At 41.1% G+C, this 13,876-nt stretch overlaps 4 non-coding genes across 4 annotated transcripts; all 4 read right to left on the reverse strand.

Annotated features, from left to right (window-relative positions):
* Positions 1-1,140: 1,140 nt before the first annotated feature.
* On the reverse strand, positions 1,141-1,259 carry LOC121285993. Its single transcript, XR_005944871.1, has one exon. It is a non-coding gene; the product is annotated as a 5S ribosomal RNA (ribosomal RNA).
* A 2,091-nt stretch (positions 1,260-3,350) lies between these two features.
* On the reverse strand, positions 3,351-3,469 carry LOC121286004. The gene has a single exon (XR_005944873.1). It is a non-coding gene; the product is annotated as a 5S ribosomal RNA (ribosomal RNA).
* A 5,334-nt stretch (positions 3,470-8,803) lies between these two features.
* LOC121286007 lies at positions 8,804-8,922 on the reverse strand. Its single transcript, XR_005944876.1, has one exon. It is a non-coding gene; the product is annotated as a 5S ribosomal RNA (ribosomal RNA).
* Positions 8,923-9,533: 611 nt separating this feature from the next.
* On the reverse strand, positions 9,534-9,652 carry LOC121286015. Its single transcript, XR_005944877.1, has one exon. It is a non-coding gene; the product is annotated as a 5S ribosomal RNA (ribosomal RNA).
* Positions 9,653-13,876: the final 4,224 nt, after the last annotated feature.

Raw genomic sequence — 13,876 nt, forward strand, 5'->3', positions numbered from 1 at the left:
CCAGTACCATAACCACTTGGCTATTTAGGCCAAGCTCTACAGTGCCATAACAGACACTCTTTATAACTCTTTCGAGTACAAACACGTTTCCATCTGTTTCAGATGAAGTTACATTGTTTCATAGTTTGCCATTGTGAGATTTGAACTCTTGATCTTGGGGTTCCAAGCCCAGTACCATAACCACTTGGCTATTTAGGCCAAGCCCAACAGCAGAGTCACTCTTTCGAGTACAAACCCGTTTCCATCTGTTTCAGATGAAGTTACATTGTTTCATAGTTTGCCATTGTGAGATTTGAACTCTTGATCTTGGGGTTACAAGCCCAGTACCATAACCACTTGGCTATTTAGGCCAAAGCCCAATAGCAGAGTAACTCTTTCGAGTACAAACCCATTTCCAACTGTTTCAGATGAAGTTACATTGTTTCATAGTTTGCCATTGTGAGATTTGAACTCTTGATCTTGGGGTTACAAGCCCAGTACCATAACCACTTGGCTATTTAGGCCAAGCCCAATAGCAGAGTAACTCTTTCGAGTACAAACCCATTTCCATCTGTTTCAGATGAAGTTGCATTGTTTCATAGTTTGCAATTGTGAGATTTGAACTCTCGATTTTGTGGTTACAAACCCAGTACCATAACCACTTGACTATTTAGGCCAAGCCCAATAGCAGAGTAATTCTTTTGAGTATAAACACGTTTCCATCTGTTCCTATTCAGTTACATTGTTTCATAGTTTGCCATTGTGAGATTTGAACTCTTGATCTTGGGTTTACAAACCCAGTACCATAACCACTTGGCTATTTAGGCCAAGCCCAATAGCAGAGTAACTCTTTCGAGTACAAACCTGTTTCCATCTGTTTCAGATGAAGTTACATTGTTTCATAGTTTGCCATTGTGAGATTTGAACCCTCGATCTTGGGGTTACAAACCCAGAACCATAACCACTTGGCTATTTAGGCAAAGCCTTTTATAATTTTGCCATTGTGAGATTTGAACTCTTGATCTTAGGGTTATAAACCCAGTACCATAACCACTTGGCTATTTAGGCCAAGCATAAAGCTCCTGGCCCTCTCTGAGGATTGAACTCACGACCTTCAGATTATGAGACTGACACAATGCCTACTGTGCTAAGAAGGCACAAAGCCTACTGCACCTGGTATTGCCAGGCAGTCTCCCATCCAAGTACTAACCAGGCCTGAGTCTGCTTAGCTTCCGAGATCAGACGAGATCGGGCGTTTTCAGACTAGTATGGCCGTAGGCAAATACAAACATATTTCCATCTGTTTCAGATGAAGTTACATTGTTTCATAGTTTGCCATTGTGAGATTTGAACTCTTGATCTTGGGGTTACAAACCCAGTACCATAACCACTTGGCTACTTAGGCCCAGCTCCAATAGCAGAGTAACTCTTTCGAGTACAAACACGTTTCCATGTGTTTCAGATGAAGTTACATTATTTGCCATTGTGAGATTTGAACTCTTGATCTTGGGGTTACAAACCCAGTACCATAACCACTTGGCTATTTAGGCCAAGCTCTACAGTGCCATAACAGACACTCTTTATAACTCTTTCGAGTACAAACCCGTTTCCATCTGTTTCAGATGAAGTTACGTTGTTTCATAGTTTGCCATTGTGAGATTTGAACTCTTGATCTTGGGTTTACAAACCCAGTACCATAACCACTTGGCTATTTAGGCCAAGCCCAATAGCAGAGTAACTCTTTCGAGTACAAAAGCGTTCCCATCTGTTTCAGATGAAGTCACATTGTTTCCCATTGTGAGATTTGAACTCTTGATCTTGGGGTTACAAACCCAGTACCATAACCACTTGGCTATTTAGGCCAAGCTTGAGATTTGAACTCTTGTTCTTGGGGTTACAAACCCAGTACCATAACCACTTGGCTATTTAGGCCAAGCCCTAAGGGGTTGCAGGAGCAGAGAGACCTGGGTGTGTAACTCTTTCGAGTACAAACACGTTTCCATCTGTTTCAGATGAAGTTACATTGTTTCATAGTTTGCCATTGTGAGATTTGAACTTTTGATCTTGGGGTTACAAACCCAGTACCATAACCACTTGGCTATTTAGGCCAAGCTCTACAGTGCCATAACAGACACTCTTTATAACTCTTTCGAGTACAAACACGTTTCCATCTGTTTCAGATGAAGTTACGTTGTTTCATAGTTTGCCATTGTGAGATTTGAACTCTTGATCTTGGGGTTACAAACCCAGTACCATAACCACTTGGCTACTTAGGCCCAGCTCCAATAGCAGAGTAACTCTTTCGAGTACAAACCCATTTCCATCTGTTTCAGATGAAGTTACATTGTTTCATAGTTTGCCATTGTGAGATTTGAACTCTTGATCTTGGGGTTACAAGCCCAGTACCATAACCACTTGGCTATTTAGGCCAAGCCCAACAGCAGAGTCACTCTTTCGAGTACAAACCCGTTTCCATCTGTTTCAGATGAAGTTACATTGTTTCATAGTTTGCCATTGTGAGATTTGAACTCTTGATCTTGGGGTTACAAGCCCAGTACCATAACCACTTGGCTATTTAGGCCAAAGCCCAATAGCAGAGTAACTCTTTCGAGTACAAACCCATTTCCATCTGTTTCAGATGAAGTTACATTGTTTCATAGTTTGCCATTGTGAGATTTGAACTCTTGATCTTGGGGTTACAAGCCCAGTACCATAACCACTTGGCTATTTAGGCCAAGCCCAATAGCAGAGTAACTCTTTCGAGTACAAACCCATTTCCATCTGTTTCAGATGAAGTTGCATTGTTTCATAGTTTGCCATTGTGAGATTTGAACTCTCGATTTTGGGGTTACAAACCCAGTACCATAACCACTTGACTATTTAGGCCAAGCCCAATAGCAGAGTAATTCTTTTGAGTATAAACACGTTTCCATCTGTTCCTATTCAGTTACATTGTTTCATAGTTTGCCATTGTGAGATTTGAACTCTTGATCTTGGGTTTACAAACCCAGTACCATAACCACTTGGCTATTTAGGCCAAGCCCAATAGCAGAGTAACTCTTTCGAGTACAAACCTGTTTCCATCTGTTTCAGATGAAGTTACATTGTTTCATAGTTTGCCATTGTGAGATTTGAACCCTCGATCTTGGGGTTACAAACCCAGAACCATAACCACTTGGCTATTTAGGCAAAGCCTTTTATAATTTTGCCATTGTGAGATTTGAACTCTTGATCTTAGGGTTATAAACCCAGTACCATAACCACTTGGCTATTTAGGCCAAGCATAAAGCTCCTGGCCCTCTCTGAGGATTGAACTCACGACCTTCAGATTATGAGACTGACACAATGCCTACTGTGCTAAGAAGGCACAAAGCCTACTGCACCTGGTATTGCCAGGCAGTCTCCCATCCAAGTACTAACCAGGCCTGAGTCTGCTTAGCTTCCGAGATCAGACGAGATCGGGCGTTTTCAGACTAGTATGGCCGTAGGCAAATACAAACATATTTCCATCTGTTTCAGATGAAGTTACATTGTTTCATAGTTTGCCATTGTGAGATTTGAACTCTTGATCTTGGGGTTACAAACCCAGTACCATAACCACTTGGCTACTTAGGCCCAGCTCCAATAGCAGAGTAACTCTTTCGAGTACAAACACGTTTCCATCTGTTTCAGATGAAGTTACATTATTTGCCATTGTGAGATTTGAACTCTTGATCTTGGGGTTACAAACCCAGTACCATAACCACTTGGCTATTTAGGCCAAGCTCTACAGTGCCATAACAGACACTCTTTATAACTCTTTCGAGTACAAACCCGTTTCCATCTGTTTCAGATGAAGTTACGTTGTTTCATAGTTTGCCATTGTGAGATTTGAACTCTTGATCTTGGGGTTACAAACCCAGTACCATAACCACTTGGCTACTTAGGCCCAGCTCCAATAGCAGAGTAACTCTTTCGAGTACAAACCCATTTCCATCTGTTTCAGATGAAGTTACATTGTTTCATAGTTTGCCATTCTGAGATTTGAACTCTTGATCTTGGGGTTACAAGCCCAGTACCATAACCACTTGGCTATTTAGGCCAAGCCCAATAGCAGAGTAACTCTTTCGAGTACAAACCCATTTCCATCTGTTTCAGATGAAGTTACATTGTTTCATGGTTTGCCATTGTGAGATTTGAACTCTTGATCTTGGGTTTACAAGCCCAGTACCATAACCACTTGGCTATTTAGGCCAAGCCCAATAGCAGAGTAACTCTTTCGAGTACAAACCCGTTTCCATCTGTTTCAGATGAAGTTACATTGTTTCATAGTTTGCCATTGTGAGATTTGAACTCTCGATTTTGGGGTTACAAACCCAGTACCATAACCACTTGGCTATTTAGGCCAAGCCCAATAGCAGAGTAACTCTTTCGAGTACAAACCCATTTCCATCTGTTTCAGATGAATTTACATTGTTTCATAGTTTGCCATTGTGAGATTTGAACTCTTGATCTTGGGGTTACAAACCCAGTACCATAACCACTTGGCTATTTAGGCCAAGCCCTAAGGGGTTGCAGGTGCAGAGAGACCTGGGTGTGTAACTCTTTCGAGTACAAACACGTTTCCATCTGTTTCAGATGAAGTTACATTGTTTCATAGTTTGCCATTGTGAGATTTGAACTTTTGATCTTGGGGTTACAAACCCAGTACCATAACCACTTGGCTATTTAGGCCAAGCTCTACAGTGCGATAACAGACACTCTTTATAACTCTTTCGAGTACAAACCCGTTTCCATCTGTTTCAGATGAAGTTACGTTGTTTCATAGTTTGCCATTGTGAGATTTGAACTCTTGATCTTGGGGTTACAAACCCAGTACCATAACCACTTGGCTACTTAGGCCCAGCTCCAATAGCAGAGTAACTCTTTCGAGTACAAACCCATTTCCATCTGTTTCAGATGAAGTTACATTGTTTCATAGTTTGCCATTGTGAGATTTGAACTCTTGATCTTGGGGTTACAAGCCCAGTACCATAACCACTTGGCTATTTAGGCCAAGCCCAATAGCAGAGTAACTCTTTCGAGTACAAACCCATTTCCATCTGTTTCAGATGAAGTTACATTGTTTCATAGTTTGCCATTGTGAGATTTGAACTCTTGATCTTGGGTTTACAAGCCCAGTACCATAACCACTTGGCTATTTAGGCCAAGCCCAATAGCAGAGTAACTCTTTCGAGTACAAACCCGTTTCCATCTGTTTCAGATGAAGTTACATTGTTTCATAGTTTGCCATTGTGAGATTTGAACTCTCGATTTTGGGGTTACAAACCCAGTACCATAACCACTTGGCTATTTAGTCCAAGCCCAATAGCAGAGTAATTCTTTTGAGTATAAACACGTTTCCATCTGTTCCTATTCAGTTACATTGTTTAATAGTTTGCCATTGTGAGATTTGAACTCTCGATTTTGGCGTTACAACCCCAGTACCATAACCACTTGGCTATTTAGGCCAAGCCCAATAGCAGAGTAACTCTTTCGAGTACAAACCCATTTCCATCTGTTTCAGATGAATTTACATTGTTTCATAGTTTGCCATTGTGAGATTTGAACTCTTGATCTTGGGGTTGCAAACCCAGTACCATAACCACTTGGCTATTTAGGCCAAGCCCTAAGGGGTTGCAGGTGCAGAGAGACCTGGGTGTGTAACTCTTTCGAGTACAAACACGTTTCCATCTGTTTCAGATGAAGTTACATTGTTTCATAGTTTGCCATTGTGAGATTTGAACTTTTGATCTTGGGGTTACAAACCCAGTACCATAACCACTTGGCTATTTAGGCCAAGCTCTACAGTGCGATAACAGACACTCTTTATAACTCTTTCGAGTACAAACCCGTTTCCATCTGTTTCAGATGAAGTTAGGTTGTTTCATAGTTTGCCATTGTGAGATTTGAACTCTTGATCTTGGGGTTACAAACCCAGTACCATAACCACTTGGCTACTTAGGCCCAGCTCCAATAGCAGAGTAACTCTTTCGAGTACAAACCCATTTCCATCTGTTTCAGATGAAGTTACATTGTTTCATAGTTTGCCATTGTGAGATTTGAACTCTTGATCTTGGGGTTACAAGCCCAGTACCATAACCACTTGGCTATTTAGGCCAAGCCCAATAGCAGAATAACTCTTTCGAGTACAAACCCATTTCCATCAGTTTCAGATGAAGTTACATTGTTTCATAGTTTGCCATTGTGAGATTTGAACTCTTGATCTTGGGGTTACAAGCCCAGTACCATAACCACTTGGCTATTTAGGCCAAGCCCAATAGCAGAGTAACTCTTTCGAGTACAAACCCGTTTCCATCTGTTTCAGATGAAGTTACATTGTTTCATAGTTTGCCATTGTGAGATTTGAACTCTCGATTTTGGGGTTACAAACCCAGTACCATAACCACTTGGCTATTTAGGCCAAGCCCAATAGCAGAGTAATTCTTTAGAGTATAAACACGTTTCCATCTGTTCTTATTCAGTTACATTGTTTCATAGTTTGCCATTGTGAGATTTGAACTCTTGATCTTGGGTTTACAAACCCAGTACCATCACCACTTGGCTATTTAGGCCAAGCCCAATAGCAGAGTAACTCTTTCGAGTACAAACCCGTTTCCATCTGTTTCAGATGAAGTTACATAGTTGGCCATTGTGAGATTTGAACTCTTGATCTTGGGGTTACAAACCCAGTACCATAACCACTTGGCTACTTAGGCCCAGCTCCAATAGCAGAGTAACTCTTTCGAGTACAAACCCATTTCCATCTGTTTCAGATGAAGTTACATTGTTTCATAGTTTGCCATTGTGAGATTTGAACTCTTGATCTTGGGGTTACAAGCCCAGTACCATAACCACTTGGCTATTTAGGCCAAGCCCAATAGCAGAGTAATTCTTTTGAGTATAAACACGTTTCCATCTGTTCCTATTCAGTTACATTGTTTCATAGTTTGCCATTGTGAGATTTGAACTCTTGATCTTGGTTTTACAAACCCAGTACCATAACCACTTGGCTATTTATGCCAAGCCCAATAGCAGAGTAACTCTTTCGAGTACAAACCCGTTTCCATCTGTTTCAGATGAATTTACATTGTTTCATAGTTTGCCATTGTGAGATTTGAACTCTCGATTTTGGGGTTACAAACCCAGTACCATAACCACTTGGCTATTTAGGCCAAGCCCAATAGCAGAGTAATTCTTTTGAGTATAAACACGTTTCCATCTGTTCCTATTCAGTTACATTGTTTCATAGTTTGCCATTGTGAGATTTGAACTCTTGATCTTGGGTTTACAAACCCAGTACCATAACCACTTGGCTATTTAGGCCAAGCTTGAGATTTGAACTCTTGATCTTGGGGTTACAAACCCAGTACCATAACCACTTGGCTATTTAGGCCAAGCCCTAAGGGGTTGCAGGAGCAGAGAGACCTGGGTGTGTAACTCTTTCGAGTACAAACACGTTTCCATCTGTTTCAGATGAAGTTACATTGTTTCATAGTTTGCCATTGTGAGATCTGAACTTTTGATCTTGGGGTTACAAACCCAGTACCATAACCACTTGGCTATTTAGGCCAAGCCCAATAGCAGAGTAACTCTTTTGAGTATAAACACGTTTCCATCTGTTCCTATTCAGTTACATTGTTTCATAGTTTGCCATTGTGAGATTTGAACTCTTGATACTCTTTTGAGTAAATCCGTTTCCATCTGTTTCAGATGAAGTTACATTGTTTCATCGTTTGCCATTGTGAGATTTGAACTCTTGATCTTGGGTTTACAAGCCCAGTACCATAACCACTTGGCTATTTTGGCCAAGCCCAATAGCAGAGTAACTCTTTTGAGTACAAACATGTTTCCATCTGTTATTTCAGATGAAGTTACATTGTTTCCCATTGTGAGATTTGAACTCTTGACCTTGGGGTTACAAACCCAGTACCATAACCACTTGGCTATTTAGGCCAAGCTCCCAATAGCAGAGTAACTCTTTCGAGTACAAACCCATTTCCATCTGTTTCAGATGAAGTTACATTGTTTCATTGTTTGCCATTGTGAGATTTGAACTCTCGATCTTGGGGTTACAAACCCAGTACCATAACCACTTGGCTATTTAGGCCAAGCCATAGCAGAGTAACTCTTTCGAGTACAAACCCGTTTCCATCTGTTTCAGATGAAGTTACATTGTTTCATAGTTTGCCATTGTGAGATTTGAACTCTCGATTTTGGGGTTACAAGCCCAGTACCATAACCACTTGGCTATTTAGGCCAAGCCCAATAGCAGAGTAACTCTTTTGAGTACAAACCCGTTTCCATCAGTTTCAGATAAAGTTACATTGTTTCATAGTTTGCCATTGTGAGATTTAAACTCTCGATTTTGGGGTTACAAACCCAGTACCATAACCACTTGGCTATTTAGGCCAAGCCCTTTTCCATCTGTTTCAGATGAAGTGACATTGTTTTCATAGTTTGCCATTGTGAGATTTGAACTCTTGATCTTGGGGTTACAAGTCCAGTACCATAACCACTTGGCCATTTAGGCCAAGCTTAAATTGGGATAAAGCCATTGTGAGATTTGAACTCTTGATCTTGGGGTTACAAACCCAGCACCATGACCACTTGGCTATTTAGGCAAAGCCTTTTATAATTTTGCCATTGTGAGATTTGAACTCTTGATCTTAGGGTTATAAACCCAGTACCATAACCACTTGGCTATTTAGGCCAAGCATAAAGCTCCTGGCCCTCTCTGAGGATTGAACTCACGACCTTCAGATTATGAGACTGACACAATGCCTACTGTGCTAAGAAGGCACAAAGCCTACTGCACCTGGTATTGCCAGGCAGTCTCCCATCCAAGTACTAACCAGGCCTGAGTCTGCTTAGCTTCCGAGATCAGACGAGATCGGGCGTTTTCAGACTAGTATGGCCGTAGGCAAATACAAACATATTTCCATCTGTTTCAGATGAAGTTACATTGTTTCATAGTTTGCCATTGTGAGATTTGAACTCTTGATCTTGGGGTTACAAGCCCAGTACCATAACCACTTGGCTATTTAGGCCAAGCCCAATAGCAGAGTACCTCTTTCGAGTACAAACCCGTTTCCATCTGTTTCAGATGAAGTTACATTGTTTCATAGTTTGCCATTGTGAGATTTGAACTCTTGATCTTGGGTTTACAAACCCAGTACCATAACCACTTGGCTATTTAGGCCAAGCCCAATAGCAGAGTAACTCTTTCGAGTACAAACCTGTTTCCATCTGTTTCAGATGAAGTTACATTGTTTCATAGTTTGCCATTGTGAGATTTGAACCCTCGATCTTGGGGTTACAAACCCAGAACCATAACCACTTGGCTATTTAGGCAAAGCCTTTTATAATTTTGCCATTGTGAGATTTGAACTCTTGATCTTAGGGTTATAAACCCAGTACCATAACCACTTGGCTATTTAGGCCAAGCATAAAGCTCCTGGCCCTCTCTGAGGATTGAACTCACGACCTTCAGATTATGAGACTGACACAATGCCTACTGTGCTAAGAAGGCACAAAGCCTACTGCACCTGGTATTGCCAGGCAGTCTCCCATCCAAGTACTAACCAGGCCTGAGTCTGCTTAGCTTCCGAGATCAGACGAGATCGGGCGTTTTCAGACTAGTATGGCCGTAGGCAAATACAAACATATTTCCATCTGTTTCAGATGAAGTTACATTGTTTCATAGTTTGCCATTGTGAGATTTGAACTCTTGATCTTGGGGTTACAAACCCAGTACCATAGCCACTTGGCTACTTAGGCCCAGCTCCAATAGCAGAGTAACTCTTTCGAGTACAAACACGTTTCCATCTGTTTCAGATGAAGTTACATTATTTGCCATTGTGAGATTTGAACTCTTGATCTTGGGGTTACAAACCCAGTACCATAACCACTTGGCTATTTAGGCCAAGCTCTACAGTGCCATAACAGACACTCTTTATAACTCTTTCGAGTACAAACCCGTTTCCATCTGTTTCAGATGAAGTTACGTTGTTTCATAGTTTGCCATTGTGAGATTTGAACTCTTGATCTTGGGGTTACAAACCCAGTACCATAACCACTTGGCTACTTAGGCCCAGCTCCAATAGCAGAGTAACTCTTTCGAGTACAAACCCATTTCCATCTGTTTCAGATGAAGTTACATTGTTTCATAGTTTGCCATTGTGAGATTTGAACTCTTGATCTTGGGGTTACAAGCCCAGTACCATAACCACTTGGCTATTTAGGCCAAGCCCAATAGCAGAGTAACTCTTTCGAGTACAAACCCATTTCCATCTGTTTCAGATGAAGTTACATTGTTTCATGGTTTGCCATTGTGAGATTTGAACTCTTGATCTTGGGGTTACAAGCCCAGTACCATAACCACTTGGCTATTTAGGCCAAGCCCAATAGCAGAGTAACTCTTTCGAGTACAAACCCGTTTCCATCTGTTTCAGATGATGTTACATTGTTTCATAGTTTGCCATTGTGAGATTTGAACTCTCGATTTTGGGGTTACAAACCCAGTACCATAACCACTTGGCTATTTAGGCCAAGCCCAATAGCAGAGTAACTCTTTCGAGTACAAACCCATTTCCATCTGTTTCAGATGAATTTACATTGTTTCATAGTTTGCCATTGTGAGATTTGAACTCTTGATCTTGGGGTTACAAACCCAGTACCATAACCACTTGGCTATTTAGGCCAAGCCCTAAGGGGTTGCAGGTGCAGAGAGACCTGGGTGTGTAACTCTTTCGAGTACAAACACGTTTCCACCTGTTTCAGATGAAGTTACGTTGTTTCATAGTTTGCCATTGTGAGATTTGAACTCTTGATCTTGGGGTTACAAACCCAGTACCATAACCACTTGGCTACTTAGGCCCAGCTCCAATAGCAGAGTAACTCTTTCGAGTACAAACCCATTTCCATCTGTTTCAGATGAAGTTACATTGTTTCATAGTTTGCCATTGTGAGATTTGAACTCTTGATCTTGGGGTTACAAGCCCAGTACCATAACCACTTGGCTATTAAGGCCAAGCCCAATAGCAGAGTAACTCTTTCGAGTACAAACCCATTTCCATCGGTTTCAGATGAAGTTACATTGTTTCATAGTTTGCCATTGTGAGATTTGAACTCTCGATTTTGGGGTTACAAACCCAGTACCATAACCACTTGGCTATTTAGGCCAAGCCCAATAGCAGAGTAATTCTTTTGAGTATAAACCCGTTTCCATCTGTTCCTATTCAGTTACATTGTTTCATAGTTTGCCATTGTGAGATTTGAACTCTTGATCTTGGGTTTACAAACCCAGTACCATCACCACTTGGCTATTTAGGCCACCCCAATAGCAGAGTAACTCTTTCGAGTACAAACCCGTTTCCATCTGTTTCAGATGAAGTTACATAGTTTGCCATTGTGAGATTTGAACTCTTGATCTTGGGGTTACAAACCCAGTACCATAACCACTTGGCTACTTAGGCCCAGCTCCAATAGCAGAGTAACTCTTTCGAGTACAAACCCATTTCCATCTGTTTCAGATGAAGTTACATTGTTTCATAGTTTGCCATTGTGAGATTTGAACTCTTGATCTTGGGGTTACAAGCCCAGTACCATAACCACTTGGCTATTTAGGCCAAGCCCAATAGCAGAGTAATTCTTTTGAGTATAAACACGTTTCCATCTGTTCCTATTCAGTTACATTGTTTCATAGTTTGCCATTGTGAGATTTGAACTCTTGATCTTGGTTTTACAAACCCAGTACCATAACCACTTGGCTATTTAGGCCAAGCCCAATAGCAGAGTAACTCTTTCGAGTACAAACCCGTTTCCATCTGTTTCAGATGAAGTTACATTGTTTCATAGTTTGCCATTGTGAGATTTGAACTCTCGATTTTGGGGTTACAAACCCAGTACCATAACCACTTGGCTATTTAGGCCAAGCCCAATAGCAGAGTAATTCTTTTGAGTATAAACAGGTTTCCATCTGTTCCTATTCAGTTACATTGTTTCATAGTTTGCCATTGTGAGATTTGAACTCTTGATCTTGGGTTTACAAACCCAGTACCATAACCACTTGGCTATTTAGGCCAAGCTTGAGATTTGAACTCTTGATCTTGGGGTTACAAACCCAGTACCATAACCACTTGGCTATTTAGGCCAAGCCCTAAGGGGTTGCAGGAGCAGAGAGACCTGGGTGTGTAACGCTTTCGAGTACAAACACGTTTCCATCTGTTTCAGATGAAGTTACATTGTTTCATAGTTTGCCATTGTGAGATCTGAACTTTTGATCTTGGGGTTACAAACCCAGTACCATAACCACTTGGCTATTTAGGCCAAGCCCAATAGCAGAGTAACTCTTTCGAGTACAAACCCATTTCCATCTGTTTCAGATGAAGTTACATTGTTTCATAGTTTGCCATTGTGAGATTTGAACTCTTGATCTTGGGGTTACAAGCCCAGTACCATAACCACTTGGCTATTTAGGCCAAGCCCAATAGCAGAGTAACTCTTTCGAGTACAAACCCGTTTCCATCTGTTTCAGATGAAGTTACATTGTTTCATAGTTTGCCATTGTGAGATTTGAACTCTCGATTTTGGGGTTACAAACCCAGTACCATAACCACTTGACTATTTAGGCCAAGCCCAATAGCAGAGTAATTCTTTTGAGTATAAACACGTTTCCATCTGTTCCTATTCAGTTACATTGTTTCATAGTTTGCCATTGTGAGATTTGAACTCTTGATACTCTTTTGAGTAAATCCGTTTCCATCTGTTTCAGATGAAGTTACGTTGTTTCATAGTTTGCCATTGTGAGATTTGAACTCTTGATCTTGGGGTTACAAACCCAGTACCATAACCACTTGGCTATTTAGGCCAAGCTCCCAATAGCAGAGTAACTCTTTCGAGTACAAACCCATTTCCATCTGTTTCAGATGAAGTTACATTGTTTCATAGTTTGCCATTGTGAGATTTGAACTCTTGATCTTGGGGTTACAAGCCCAGTACCATAACCACTTGGCAATTTAGGCCAAGCCCAATAGCAGAGTAACTCTTTTGAGTACAAACCCGTTTCCATCAGTTTCAGATAAAGTTACATTGTTTCATAGTTTGCCATTGTGAGATTTGAACTCTCGATTTTGGGGTTACAAACCCAGTACCATAACCACTTGGCTATTTAGGCCAAGCCCTTTTCCATCTGTTTCAGATGAAGTGACATTGTTTTCATAGTTTGCCATTGTGAGATTTGAACTCTTGATCTTGGGGTTACAAGTCCAGTACCATAACCACTTGGCCATTTAGGCCAAGCTTAAATTGGGATAAAGCCATTGTGAGATTTGAACTCTTGATCTTGGGGTTACAAACCCAGCACCATAACCACTTGGCTATTTAGGCCAAGCTCTACAGTGCCATAACAGACACTCTTTATAACTCTTTCGAGTACAAACCCGTTTCCATCTGTTTCAGATGAAGTTACGTTGTTTCATAGTTTGCCATTGTGAGATTTGAACTCTTGATCTTGGGGTTACAAACCCAGTACCATAACCACGTGGCTACTTAGGCCCAGCTCCAATAGCAGAGTAACTCTTTCGAGTACAAACCCATTTCCATCTGTTTCAGATGAAGTTACATTGTTTCATAGTTTGCCATTGTGAGATTTGAACTCTTGATCTTGGGGTTACAAGCCCAGTACCATAACCACTTGGCTATTTAGGCCAAGCCCAATAGCAGAGTAACTCTTTCGAGTACAAACCCGTTTCCATCTGTTTCAGATGAAGTTACATTGTTTCATAGTTTGCCATTGTGAGATTTGAACTCTCGATTTTGGGGTTACAAACCCAGTACCATAAATACTTGGCTATTTAGGCCAAGCCCAATAGCAGAG

Source organism: Carcharodon carcharias, chromosome 1, assembly GCF_017639515.1.
Source record: "Carcharodon carcharias isolate sCarCar2 chromosome 1, sCarCar2.pri, whole genome shotgun sequence".
NCBI classification, from domain to species: domain Eukaryota; kingdom Metazoa; phylum Chordata; class Chondrichthyes; order Lamniformes; family Lamnidae; genus Carcharodon; species Carcharodon carcharias.